This window comes from Castor canadensis, chromosome 1, assembly GCF_047511655.1.
Source record: "Castor canadensis chromosome 1, mCasCan1.hap1v2, whole genome shotgun sequence".
Taxonomy (NCBI): domain Eukaryota; kingdom Metazoa; phylum Chordata; class Mammalia; order Rodentia; family Castoridae; genus Castor; species Castor canadensis.
In genome coordinates, this window is record NC_133386.1 from 195,869,864 (window position 1) to 195,884,725 (window position 14,862).

The following is a 14,862-nucleotide window of genomic DNA, read 5'->3' on the forward strand; positions in this document are numbered from 1 at the left end:
TATAGATCTATTCAGGTGATTAATTTCCTCTTGGTTCAGTTTTGGATGATCGTATGTATCTAGAAATCTGTCCATTTCTTTAAAATTTTCAAATTTATTTGAATATAGGTTCTCAAAGTAGTCTCTGATGATTTCCTGGACTTCCATGGTATTTGTTGTTATCTCCCCTTTTGCATTCCTGATTCTACTAATTTGGGTTTTTTCTCTCCTCATTTTAGTCAAGTTTGCCAGGGGTCTATCGATCTTGTTTATTTTTTCAAAGAACCAACTTTTTGTTTCATTAATTTTTTGTATGGTTTTTTGGTTTCTATTTAGTTGATTTCAGCTCTTATTTTTATTATTTTTCTCCTTCTATTTGTTTTGGGATTTGCTTGTTCTTGTTTTTCTAGGAGTTTGAGATGTATCATTAGGTCATTGATTTGGGATCTTTCAGTCTTTTTAATATACGTACTCATGGCTATAAACTTTCCTCTCAGGACCGCCTTAGCTGTGTCCATAGGTTCCGGTAGGTTGTGTTTTCATTTTCATTGACTTCCAGGAACTTTAATCTTCTCTTTTATTTCATCGATGATCCATTCTTCATTAAGTAATGAGTTATTTAGTTTCCAGGTATTTGCATGTTTTTTGTCTTTACTTTTGTTGTTGAGTTCTACTTTTACTGCATTGTGATTAGATAGTATGCAAGGTATAATTTCTATTTTCTTATATTTGCTGAGACTTGCTTTGTGCCCTAGGATATGATCTATTTGGGAGAAGGTTCCATAGGCTGCTGAGAAGAATGTATATTGTGTAGAGGTTGGATGAAATGTTCTGTAGACATCTACTAGGTCCATTTGATCTATTGCATATTTTAGATGTTGGATTTCTTTATCGATTTTTTATTTGGATGACCTATCTATTGATGATAGTGGGGTGTTAAAGTCTCCCACAACCACTGTGTTGGCGTTTATATATGCTTTTAGGTCTTTCAGAGTATGTTTGATGAAATTGGGTGTGTTGACATTGGGTGCATACAGATTGATGATTATTATTTCCTTTTGGTCTATTTCCCCTTTTATTAGTATGGAATGTCCTTCTTTATCTCGTTTGATCAATGTAGGTTTGAAGTCTACTTTGTCAGAGATAAGTATTGCTACTCCTGCCTGTTTTCGGAGGCCATTGGCTTGGTAAATCTTCTTCCAGCCTTTCATCCCAAGCCTAGGCTTATTTCTGTTGGTGAGATGGGTCTCCTGTAAGCAACAAATTGTTGGATCTTCCTTTTTAATCCATTTCATCAAGCAGTGCCTTTTGATGGGGGAATTAAGTCTGTTAACATTAAGTGTTAGTACTGATAGGTATGTGGTGATTCCTGTCATTTAGTTGTCTTAGTTTGAAAGTTGATTGTGTGTACCTAAGTTGAGGTTACTCTCTACTGTCTTGTTTTTTCTTTTCCTGTGGTTTGGTGCTGCCTGTCTTTTCATGGTTAAGTTGGGTTTCACTTTCTGTGTGCAGAATCCCTTGCAGAATCTTTTGTAATGGTGGCTTTGTGGTCACATAGTGTTTTAGTTTCTGCTTATCATGGAAGACTTTTATTGCTCCATCTATTTTGAATGATAGTTTAGCTGGGTAGAGTATCCTGGGGTTGAATTTATTTTCATTCAGTGCCCAGAAGATCTCACCCCACGCTCTTCTTGCTTTTAATGTTTCTGTTGAGAAGTCTGCTGTGATTTTGATGGGTTTACCTTTGTATGTTACTTGTTTTTTCTTTCTTACAGCCTTCAATATTCTTTCCTTAGTTTCTGAACTTGTTGTTTTAATGATGATATGTTGTGGAGTAGTTCTATTTTGATCTGCTCTGTTTGGTGTCCTGTATGGGAATATCTTTCTCTAGATTTGGGAAATTTTCTGTTATTTTGTTGAATATATTACACATTCCCTTCACTTGCACCTCTTCTCCTTCTTCAATGCCCATGATTCTCAAGTTTGGTCTTTTGATGGAGTCAGTGAGTTCTTGCATTTTCTTTTCACAGGTCTTGAGTTGTTTAATTAATAGTTCTTCAGTTTTTCCTTTAATTACCATTTCATCTTCAAATTCTGAAATTCTGTCTTCTGTTTGTTCTATTGTGCTGGATTGGCCCTCTGTTTTGTTTTGCAGTTCTGTTTCATTCTTTTTTCTGAGGTTTTCCATATCCTGGGTGGTTTCCTCTTTAATGTTGTCTATTTTTGTCCTGAGTTCATTTATCCATTTATTCATCGTGTTCTCTCTTTCACTTTGGTGTTTGTGCAGTGCTTCTATGGTTTCCTTTATTTCTTCTTTTGCTTTTTCAAATTCTCTATTTTTGTTGTCTTGGAATTTCTTGAGTGTCTCCTGTACATTTTGGTTGACCATATCCAGTATCATCTCTATAAAATTCTCATTGAGTACTTGTAGTATGTCTTCTTTTAAATTATTCTTGTGGGCTTCATTGGGTCCTTTGTCATAATTTATCTTCATTTTGTTGGAGTCTGGATCTGAGTTTCTGTTTTCTTCATTCCCTTCTGGTTCCTGTACTAATTTTTTGCTGTGGGAAAACTGGTTTCCCTGTTTTATCTGTCTTCCTGTCATTGTCTTTGGTGTTGTTACTGTCCCTGTACTGTGTGCAATTAAGTATTTTCTAGCTTGTAATAATAACAATGGTAATATTTAGAATGGAAGGGTGAGCTGAGATGGAAAGCAAGAAGTTAAAGAAAAGGGGAAAACAAATACACAGACAAGAAGGAAAAAGCAGAACAAGGTTTCAGACAAGAAAGTTTCAAAGGTATAAACAGGGAGCATTAGTGTACTAATTGACAGTAAGCTGAATGGACATTAGAGAGACAGAGATAGGATTGAAAATCAAAGATAAAAAAAAATTAAGATAGGAATAAAAATAAAAAATAAGTAAATGAAAGAAATATCTATATATTAAAAATGAATTAAAATAAAATGGAAATTAGAAAATTAAAAAAAAAACCAAAAAACCCTCTAAATTCAAATGCAATGAAATTTCCATCTTAATAATTTGGGTGTCCATCTCAGTCTCCAATCCTGGAGATGGTGCCTCAGATGTTGTTTTGTGTTGTTTCATCAAAGGGGACGCATAAAGTAGAACAAAACTGCACACACACACACACACACACACACACAAACCCCACCTAGTGTCCCAAGTTCAAATGCAATACAGTTTCAGTAAGTTTTTCTGCTTGCAGGTGTAATTCGGTTGTTCTCTCATCAAAGGTAGGGAGAAAAAGAAAAAAAAGTTTCTGGAGACAGTTCTGAGAATGGTATCTGCAGCTGTGGCTTGCCTGCCCACTGCTGTCAGCCTGCTGTTGCTGGAGGCATTGTTTATGCAGATCTCTGGGGTGAGCTTAGCACTCACCTGGCCCCGCAGGCTTTGTTTGTTCAGAGTTCTCCTGTGCGGGAGCTGCTGCTACAGGCTTTCCCCTTTCCAGGCACTGGGAAAGGTGACACTGCACCTGCATTGTCAGGCCTGCATATTTATTTACAGTTCATGTGGGAGGTGGGTCTTCCCCCCTCTCCTGTGGAGTTTTCCTCCCACCACCACTTTTACAAGCTTTCCCGCTTGTGATTACTGTGCGGTGCTGCTGGTCCTGCCAGCCACCATGTTTGTTTACAGTTCATGTGAGAAGTGGGTCTTCCCTCCTCTCCTGTGGAGTTTTCCTTCCTCAGCCACTCTCACAAGCTTCACTGCTCCTGGTTGCTGGGCATGCACCCCCGCTCCTGCCAGAAGCTCTCCGGCCCACCCAGCTTGTTTATTTACAGTTTATTTACAGCCCCGGGAAGGGTTCCCTTCCCCCAATCTTCAGCGCTCAGGGCGCCCCACCCTCTTTCCAGCCTGTCTTTATTGCTCTTATTGCTTATTACTCAGTTTCTCTTTTTTCCCAGGGTGGAGGTCAGTCTGTCCAGGGTGCTATGCTGCTCTGGCCCAGGCTTGTCTGTGGGAGTACCGTGGTACCGCGAAGCTCACCTGGTCCGCGTCTTCCCAAGCCGTCTGGGCGCTGGCAACTGGCTGCCCGGGGGCCTTCCTTGTTTCTCTGTTTAATGTGGTTTCACTATAGGAGGCTCACTTTCTGCTTCCTCCCTCTAGCCGCCATCTTGGAATCCTCTGAAAAGTGAATATAAAAAGAAAATTTTAAAAGGAACCAAGGGAAAAAGATCAGAGAAATAAAATTTTTTATGTTTGCTTTTTTATTTTATTATTCATATGTGCATACAAGGCTTGGGTCATTTCTCCCCCCTGCCCCACCCCCTCCCTTACCACCCACTCTGCCCCCTCCCTTCCCCCCCACCCTCTCAATACCCAGCAGAAACTATTTTGCCCTTATTTCTAATTTTGTTGTAGAGAGTGTATAAGCAATAATAGGAAGGAACAAGGGTTTTTGCTGTTTGAGATAAGGATAGCTATACAGGGCATTGACTCACATTGATTTCCTGTGCGTGTGTGTTACCTTCTAGGTTAATTCTTTTTGATCTAACCTTTTCTCTAGTTCCTGCACCCCTTTTCCTATTGGCCTCAGTTGCTGTTAAGGTATCTGCTTTAGTTTCAGAGAAATAAAATTACAAGTAATAACTGGCATTTCAGAAAGTATGTAATAAATTCTAGAAGAGAATAGAATGACAATTTTAAAATCTGAAAGGAACAATAGTCCTCAACCAAAAATTCCATATCAACAAAATATCTTTTCAAAATGGGGTATAATATAAACATTTTCATACAAATAAATAGTTTTGCCCTACAAGGAAGAAAGACTGAAAGTTTAAAGGAAATGCCACTACACTGAGTTTTAGAACTACAATTAGAAAGGGAGAGCATTGAAAATATAAAATAGCTTTAATACCTTTCTTCATTTTCTTAAATTTATTTTTAAATAAACTTTAATTCACATATAATAATTATGTTCTTTACAGCTATAATGTAAGTAGAAGTAAATTATTAAACAATAGCATAGTAGGTCAAATGAAATTATTGTTATTAGGTTCTTATATGCAGTTAAACATTAATTCATGGTAAAGTGTGATAGGTTAAGAATGCACAGTGTAATTATTAGATGAAGCATTAAAAAGAACATCAAGATTGGCATTTCTTCATATATTTATTTGGCATCTGTACTTCTTTTGAGAAATCTTTTTGATTCAATCATCCCAAATATATAACCAGATTATTTGTTCTTTTGGTGTTTTAATTTGTCTAATGAAGAGCTGACAAAGATTTTCTCCCATTCTGTGGATTCTCTCTTCATTCTGGTAATCACTTATTTTGATGTGCAGATGCTTTTTAATTTAATACAAATTTGTCAATTCTTGCTCTTATTTCCTGAGATAGTTGAGTCTTATTCAGAAAGATGGCCTATAATTATATCTTTAAGTGTTTTTTCCTAAGTTTTCCTGTGGTAGTTTCAAAGTTTCAGGTCTTACATTCCATAATTGATCCATTTTGAATTGATTGTTCAATTCAAAACATAGCTAGCTTCAGTTTTCTACATCTGGATATCTGGTTTTCCCAACACCATTTGTTGAAGGGGCTATCTTTTCTGCAATGTATTCTTTACCTCTGATGTCAAAAATCAGATGCCTGTGCTGTATGGACTGACTTCTGGGTCTTTGATTCTATTCCATTGATCTATATGCATGTTTTTGTGCCAGCACCATGCTCTTTTTGTTACTATGGCTCTGTAGTACAGTTTGAAGATGGTATTGTGATAACTCCAGAACTGTACTTTCTGCCCAGAATTGCTTTGCAGTTCCATGTGAATTTTAGGATTAATTTTTTTATTTCATTGTAGAACTTTTGACCTCCTTAGTTGAGCTTATTCTTAAGTATTTTTATGCTATTCTGAATGGGATTTTTTCCCTGACTTCTTTTGGGCCTGCTAATTACTGGCATATAGAAAATTACTGGTATTTGGGTCAAGGCCTGATCCCTGGCACCTCTCAGATAGGAGAAAACTGACTGGAGTCTTTGTAGTTCTTAGTGTATGGTTTGATGCTATGTGTGAGTTGAGTATAGAGCTGGTCAAGGGTCAGTTGTCTGCTCCTGTACGGTTTTCACCTTAGAAACTTCCCTTCTTTGTGTACTGAAAGCAACTGTTGGCTGAAAGGAGCTTTGTAGTCTGTGGCAAAGGCAGGTTCCCAATTGCTGCACAGGATCCATGGTTTGTGTCCCAGAAGTAGCAAGTATCCAAGCCAAAGGTGTCCCACAGCTGCATTGATAGTGGTGGGAACGTAAATAAGACATTTGTGTCTGCATTGGTGGTGGACAACTGAGAGACTCAGGAGGTCTGCTTCAGGTCTCGATGGTTTCAGTCTCTTCCCAGAATTTCACCACCCTTTGGAGGAAGGAAGCTGGGGGAAATCATGTGATCTCAGATCATGAGCTCATGGCAGTCGGCACTGACTGGCAGCAAAAACTGCTAGCCTGGAGGCCAAGCACTCCACCAGTCACATGCATAGTGCTGTTTCTACAGTAATTTTCAGGCAATGGGTCTTGCTCTTACCAGGATATAAGCATCCCTAGAATGAAACCAACTGCATCTTGGTGTATGATCTTTTGGACGTGTTGCTGAATTTGGTTCATATGCATTTTATTGAGAATTTTTGTATCTATGTTCATCAAGCCTGCATTGAAAAAGTTAATTAAAGGAATGTTACAGACAAAAGAGGAAGAAAGGGAGCCAAAATCAGGGATACTGAAAAAGAATAAATTACATGCTTATGCTTTGGTTCAACATACACAAATTGATAGACATAATACAGCAGCATATAAATAGAACGAGGGACAAAAGCCACATGATCATCTCAAAACTCACCATCACTTCATGATAAAAAACTTGAAGAAAGAATAAATATAAGGGCCATAACTTAATATAATAAAAGTTTTATATGACAAATGTATAGCCAACATTGTATTAAATGAGGGAAAACTGAAAGCATTTCCTCAAAAATTAGGAACAAACCAAGGTTGTCACCTCTGTTATTATTTAGTATGGTACTTGAATTCTTAGCTAGAGAAATAAGTCAAGAGAAAGAAATAAAGGGGACACAAGTAGAAAAACTGAAGAAGTCAAATTATTCTTATTTACAGATGATAAAACTGTATACTTAAAAGACCCAAAAGACTCAACCAGAAAAGTCTTACATCTAAAACTCTTAGATACTGCTACTTTAAGCAAAGTAAGAAAATACAAAACCACATAGAAAAAATCAGCAGCTTTTCTATTTACGAATAATGAACATACCAATAAATAAATGAGGAAAACAATCCCATTTAGTGTTGCGTTTAAAAATGCCTAGACATAAACTTAACTAAGGAGGTAAATGACCCCTACAATGAAAACTGTTGAGAAGAAGAAAGAAATTAAAGAAGACATTAATTAGCACATAGAAAAATCATCTGTATTCATGGATTGGTAGAATTAATATTGTGAAAATGGCTAGCTTGCCAAAAATGGTCTACAGATTCAATGCAATTCCCATCAAAATCCCAATGGCATTATTCATAGAAATAGAAAAAAAATCCTAAAATTCATATGGAAACACAAGAGACCCAAGATGACCATAGAAGTCCTGAGCAAAACCAGCAATTCTGAAGTTTTCAAATTATACTTCAGAGCCATAGAAGAAAAACAGCATGGTACTAGCACAAAAAAACAGACATGTAGACCAATGGAATAGAAGAGAAGACCCATAAATAAGCTCATGCAGTTGACAAAGAAGTGAGAGGGAGAGCTAAAATTTGAACTTGGCTTGAGATTTAAACCATGTCCATTATGCAGAGTATTAATATCTACAATCTAGAGATGAGACAACTACCCTGAGAAATATTAAATTATGTGGCTTCAGGTGATCATAAGACTTGTTACCAGAATTGGTGAGGCTCCAAAGAGGTCTCCAAAAGGGAAAAGGGCTCTGCCTTGGGTACAGAGTTCTTAATGTTGTTGTGAAAAAAGAATTTTAAGGCATATCTAGGTGGAGACCAAGAAAGTTTATTGGTAAAGCAAAGCGAAGGAAAGATAGAAACATAATGTACAATGCAGACATGAGTGTGAGCACATCTGATAGCAGGTGCAATGAATGCTCTAACATCAAGGATATTAAAGGTGAAAAAGTGAGTTGGAGGTTTGACCTTTACTTATCCTGGGATGAGTGCTCCTCTTTGTTCTGGACATCTGGTATATTGCATCATTCTTGCTGTCACCCTGCCTTATCAATTGGGCACAGAGATTGTCAAGGTCAGACTGCTTATTAAATTTTGGAACATAGTGACATGAGTTCCCAAGCATCCCTCTAAACAAAGGATGGGTGTTGTCAAATGCTCCTTTTAGAACAAGTGTCCATCCTTGAGATAAATATTTTTCTTTGAAAACAATTTTGTAATGAAGTGAGTTATCTTCCCAGGTGTTTTTGTTTGTTTCTTGTTTCTATTTCTTTTTCCAGGCTAAGTGTCATTCTCTAAGACATCCTTGCTCAGTCCCAGGGTGTGCTGATCATTTGGGCAAGCAGGCAAGGTCAGAGGGAGAAAGCTGCTCCTTCTCACCCTTGGGTATTTTTTTTTCCTTTTTACTAAATGCTGCACTTATTAAGGGGGTTAACCCTCAACACAAAGAAAAGAGTGCCTGTGTGCTTTCTATCATGCCATTCATTAACACAGTGTTTTTGTCTGAATTCTTGGCTGCTGTTCCCCATGCCACATTTTCCCTGATCTGTCCTGCTTTGGTCTGACCTGAATTCAAGCTCAATGGACTCTATCAGTTTTACTACCTAGGTAACCACAGGCATTTCTTAAATCCCAGTGTCATCAACTGTAAAATAGGAACCATTCTTATTCCTTTTTATAAGGTTACATTGGTTTTAAATGAGATGCTTTATATCAAAGGCTTAATATATAACACATAATTATAAATACTCCTAACTAAATTATTGGCTAAGGTCATGCAAGGAGTAAGTGATTAAGCTGAAATACAAACCCATTTCAATTTTTCCCTGAAGCCCATGAAATTACCCTGTTCCATGGATATGGTGTCAGAGAGAAGCTTTGAGGCCAGCCAGCTCCATTGTTGGTGCAGAAGCTGAGCCCCTCCAAAATAACGAACCACTCCAGGTTAATACTTTTGCTTGATCCTGGTCAGAATGCAGAAAGTAACAGAAGGGCCTACCTTAAGGAATGGTGTAGGGTCGGCCATCAGGCTAGGCCAGACCAACCCATATTGTCCTCTGGGCTTTCCCTGAGGATGTTCATTTGATCTCCTAGCTTCCGGACAATTTGTGTTTGAAGATTAATACTTAGTTTACTAAATTCCATGGTCCAATTTCTTCAAAGTGTGGTATGCTCAATAATGACAGGTAGTGAAATGTTTCTTTTTTATTTCAGTAGCTTTGTAGTTATTGTATGTAGTTGAGAAATATGACTGTATCACCAAACCATGATTTTATATTTTCATTGCATTGACAATAAATAATGAATCAATAAATAAAAATATTATAAATAAAAAGGGGCCATAGAACACATATGTGACATAAAATGGAAAGATTGTAAAGTCATGCAATTTACTTTGAAACTCATTCACCTAACTTAATTTCATAGCATACCATGTTCCTTTTGGTATTAAACATCGATCCAATTTTACATGAAAACTTTTTAGGAGTGGGAGAATTTATGTATAAAAGATTTTTTTATTTATTAACTTTTAGTCACAAAATTAATATCTGATTATTATATAAATGGAAAACTCTAACATTGTTTTAAGAAGTTAGTAACCTTTTACCTCCTTTCCAGCCCCTCAAGAATGCCCTTGCTGATGCAAACACAAACAGTGGCATTTGCTAACTCTTCTTTCATAACTTTTTTATTGGCCTCTAGCCTATTATGGGATTTCCCTCCAGGTCAATCAATGCAGCACTAACTTGTTCTGTTTTGTTTTGGCAGTGCTGAGAATTGAAATCAAGATCCTGTGCTTGCTATGTCCCACTCCTTTTGCCTTTTAGCTTGTTTTTCAGATAGGATTTCACACTTTTGCCTGGACCAGTCCAAGCCTGATCCTCCTATCTCTATCTCCTGAGTAACTGGGATTACAGGTGTGCATCACCTGGACCTAACTCATTCTTTTTAATAACAATGTAAGATTTCATAGAGTGAATGTACTGTAATTTAATCAGCCATTTTCCAATCATTGTATTCAAATTGCTCAGTTCTTTGTCACTGCAGAAAACGTGCTTCAGTGAATATCCTCACATACATACCTTTATGTTCTGGAATCTTTTGTCATGTGATTGATTTTCTTTTTTGTTGAGCTTTTATATTTGCGTTTATTCTTCATTTAACTTTCCAAAACACTACTATAGTTGAATATCAAAACAAAAACAATGGCGAGTAGTGAGCAAATGATGATTATAGTCCTTCACTCATTCACTACCAAATATAAAATGCTCGCAGCAAGTGTTATTCACTGGCCCCATGAAGAGGTTTGACACTGAACACCACCTCTGGGATGATGTTCACCATCCTCTCCATAATGGCGCCGTCTTTCCTGATTTGGATCAAAGTCCACCAGTTCTATTTGATCCATTTCATCAGTCTCTTCTACTTCCTTCCTCTCAGGAAGGAGTTTTTCCAGCAAAGAAAGTTTATCAGGAGAGAGAAAGTTTATCTTAAACTCAATGATTTGGCGTCCCTTTTCATGTGGTCGAAGATAAATTGGCATGCCTTCATTTAGCACACATTTGATATCGCTATGCTTGATAATCTGACCTGGATGAGAGGTGATGACTATGGTTCTGTTATCAAGAGTGGATATTGGCTTTTGGAAGCCACGCAATGCTTCAACCCACTGTATGTCCATACACATGAAATGGTCCTCCGGTCCTTCTGATGTAATGCAATGATAATATCTCCTGTCTCCAGTCCTGGTTTTTGGTCTCCTTCACCATGGAATGTTATCTTCTGACCATCGTTCCTGAATTTATCAATGTGAACTTCTAGAATCTTCTTCTCTCCAACGATCTTCCTTCCACTGAAGTTTTTGCAGCTATCTTTAGGACTGATCTTTTCTCCATGCCCCTGACACTCCATGCACACAGAGTGAATTTGCTGAACCATTCCAGGTCCTATCTGATGAATTCTTATTTGCTTTCCAGTACTTCAGGAATTGGGACAGCACTCCACTGCCCCTTTCTTACCACCTCGGCCTTCACATTTGTCACAAATCGCATTCTTTTGCAGAGCCAGTTTTCTTGTTGCACCATTATATAAATCTTCTAAGGTTACTGAGAGCTGATGCACAACATTTTTACCTCTCCTTTCTCTTTGCATCCTTCCTCCTTCTCCAAAAAACATATCAAAGATGTCCATGGGGGAGCCAAAACCACCACCTGCTCCACCCTCCTTGATTGCCGGTTCTCCTCCTTTGTCAGTAATTCCTTTCTCTTGGCATCAGAGAGAACTTCATAAGCTTGAGAAATCTGTTTAAACTTTTCTCCTTCATTTGGATTCTTATCAGGGTGGTACTTTAAGACCAGTTTCCTGTAAGCCTTTTTCAATTTTTACTGGGTGGCATTGGGTTCGACCCCCAAAACATCATAGTAAGTGGTTTCGTTCATCATTTTCTACTGCCAGTGAGTGGCTGGGCAGGTGTGGAAGCAAGAAGGAGCGCCTAGCTGTGGGCAGCTCCAGCAGCCTCTGTCCCTGGGCCTCACACCGAGCAGTCTGGAAAGTTCCCGTGATTGAGAGAACTTTCAAGAGGTATTACCAAAAAAAAAGTCTTTTAAAAATTTTTTGATAGACACTGCCAGATTACTTTCCCAAAAGATTTCCATGGTTTCATTTTCATTAGCAGTAATGGAAGAACTGTTTTCCTGCATTCTCCTTAGCACTGGGTGGTAGCTCTCTTAAAATTTATGCCAAATTCACAAATGAAGATGGCATCTTGTTATACATTTAATTTGCATTTCTCTGACTGGTGAAATTGGACATATTTTCACATTTTTATCATCACTTGGGGTTTACTTCTGAACAATTTGCTCATATCCTTCAACAATTTTTACACTGGGTCTTTGTGTCATTACTAAAATTCTGTACAAGTGTTTTGGACATTGAGGATACTAACATGAAGTATATACTACAGATTTTTTCCCCCAATTTATAATTATTTTTATTTTATAGATGATCTTGACATATAGAAATTTTTAATATTGTATGTAATCGAATATGTTATCTATTTCACTAACTTCTGCATTTTTCTTTCTTTTAGTAGGAAGATTTTTTTCCCTACTATAAGACTAAACAAATATTTTCCTAGCAAGTCTTAAAATAGGTTAATTTTTGTTTTTTACAGTTCAATCTTCAGTTCATCTGAAATATATTTTAAAATTGCATATGATAAGATTATTTTATATCTTTAATATGGCTGTCAAATGATTCTATTACTATTTATCAAATATACCATTCTACTACTGAAATTTAAATGTCTCTTTTGTCATTGTGTGTGTGTGCGCACGTGTGCATGTGTGTATTAGCTGTTTCTGGATTTGCCTCTGATATTTTTTGTTACTTCGGCAGCTTCTGGTAAATGTTAGTATGCAATAAAGCAAATCTCCCTTCAGTGTTCTTTTTCTTAGCTTTTTTTGTATTTCCTATGGACATAAGAGTTATATGGTCTTAGGCTACTTTTTCTCTAGTTACCCATCAAACTACCTATGGTAATTGTGATTAGAAGTGGATTAGCTTATTAAAACAATTTTGGAAGGACTGATGTTTTTGTGACATTAAATCTTTTCATATAGAAACATGGTGTATATTGCAATTTTCTCGGTTCCAATTCTAAGCCATTTGATAAAATTTTAGTATTTCCCTTAGGTAAGCCAAATAACTTTCCACTAAACTTATCCTTAGGTGTTTTATGCTCCTGGTCAATATTGTTAATTTTCCTTTTCTGAGTATTATTGTTTTGCTACTGATTTTTAGTTCTGTTTTTGTTGCTGTCCTTGGCAGTACTATGGCTTGAGCTCAGAGTGTTCCACTTACTAGGCAAACATTCTACCACTTAATGTCTCCAGCCCTTTTTGCTTTAATTATTTTTCAGATAGGATCTCATTTTTCCCACACCAGCCTGGAATGGTAATCTTCCTACCTATGCTTCTCATGGAGCTGGGACTGCAAATGTGAACTACTGTTACATTTCAAAGTCAGTTAAAGGTGAAACATTTCAATTTACTCCTCTAAATTTCAGAAGATATCCTGAAGCTCAGTAACTCCAATAAGAGCAATCCAGGAAGCTGGTGTGAGGCAAGCCACCCAGATGATGAATTTAAAAGGTACAAAATCATGTGCTAGCATTGTCTTAAATAACTTTTGTTTAGGGTTGTTATTCTTTGTACATTTTTTGTAATTCACCTAAGTCAGTTTTGAAGTGGGGAAAGCAGGCATTCAAGCACTGAGATGAAGAAAGATTATTGATAGTTGAAATGAGTTATTTTGCAATTTTAATAAACAGATAATCATCTGGGAGCAGTGGAGTGGGATATCTATGTATTGTACTAATGGTAATGAAAATTTTGGGTTTTGTTTTCCACAGTGAGGAACCCAATTTAAAATTTTCCTAACTGGATGTCTCTCCAGGGCAGAATGAGAGGAACTTGCATTCTATCCATTGCTACATACAGACTTTGCCATAGTATGTACAGACACCCTAGTCACCCCCATGAGCCATCATGGACCCCAGTTGTCAAGTAGGAATGGCTGACACCAGGTATAGATACAGAAGCAAGGACAAAATATGGAAGCAAGCTGATGGTGTGTTACATGAAATAGCTTCATTGAGAATATACTCCATTTTACTTTTATGTGTTGAAAGAGAATGACAAATCCTGCAGATCTGTGGCACAGTCTGGTTTCTTTGTGGTCTCATGTGGGTGGCATAAATGGATCTGTCCCCACAGAAATAAGTTCTATTTGTTTAAACAATGATGTTGCTTAACCATCTTGGGCAAGCCCTCTCCAATATTGAAACACAAATCACAAAGTAACTTTTTTCACTCCCAAATGTTTATTAGGCATTTATGATGTGGCAAGAACCCTTCTGACATGGAGACATGATGTTAAAAGACACAGCCATGCTCTTGAGGAGTTTACAGTCTGGTCAGCAGAAGGTTATATAGTCTTTCAATATGCAGGATTAGTACTGTAGGGAAGGAAGGAGTTATCAATAAAACATGTAATTGGAAATTCAGGGTCACTTCTTGCCTTTGAGACTGATAGAATCTACTATCTAGAAGATAAATGAAGGACTTGAATAAAATTATCCATAGATGACACCTAATCTGTATGGGCTGTATATTATAAATACTCCTGCTATTTAAGGATTTATGAGTTACAGCTATATAAAACAATGTAATCAATCTGGAAGTTCAAAGACTCATAAGAAATGAAAGGTGAAACCCCCAAAAAATGGCTTTCCAAGGCTAACTTTCATCACTGCCGTGGGACAAAAGGAATCCAGAGAAGGAAGGAATTGAATTTGATGGACTTGGGGCCATTGTTATAGCATTGGCTGTGCCTCTTCCTCATATTCCTTTCTAATCATTAGTGAGGCCTCCACTGGGGTCAGGTATTTCATGTGAGTCTGGTTATGAGTTCAGCCCTTTGTGTCTGCACCACTACTATCTTAGAGATAAAATCATGGGTCAGTAGGGCTTCTGGCAGAAGGAACAACAAAGGTAAGGACTGGAGAGTGAGCCAGGGTGAGCCAGACAAAGAAGTATCAGAAAGTTACAGATGAAAGAACACATGTCAGGCTCTATTATAAGCACTTTATAGTCAGAAATTTATATTATTATTTCAGAACCTCTGATCT

The 14,862-nt window shown here is 37.2% G+C and overlaps 1 long non-coding RNA gene and 2 pseudogenes across 1 annotated transcript in view; 1 reads left to right on the top strand and 2 right to left on the bottom strand.

Annotated features, from left to right (window-relative positions):
* Positions 1 to 3,988: 3,988 nt before the first annotated feature.
* The window catches only part of LOC141413777 (uncharacterized), a 55,696-nt gene continuing 44,822 nt past the window's right edge, over positions 3,989 to 14,862 (bottom strand). Inside the window, exon 3 of the long non-coding RNA XR_012438654.1 lies at positions 3,989 to 4,124. This is a non-coding gene — a long non-coding RNA (uncharacterized lncRNA). The remainder of the gene's footprint in view (positions 4,125 to 14,862) is intronic.
* LOC109695911 (dnaJ homolog subfamily A member 1-like) lies at positions 10,459 to 11,614 on the bottom strand (annotated as a pseudogene).
* Positions 12,514 to 13,820, top strand: LOC141415731 (glycine N-acyltransferase-like protein 1; annotated as a pseudogene).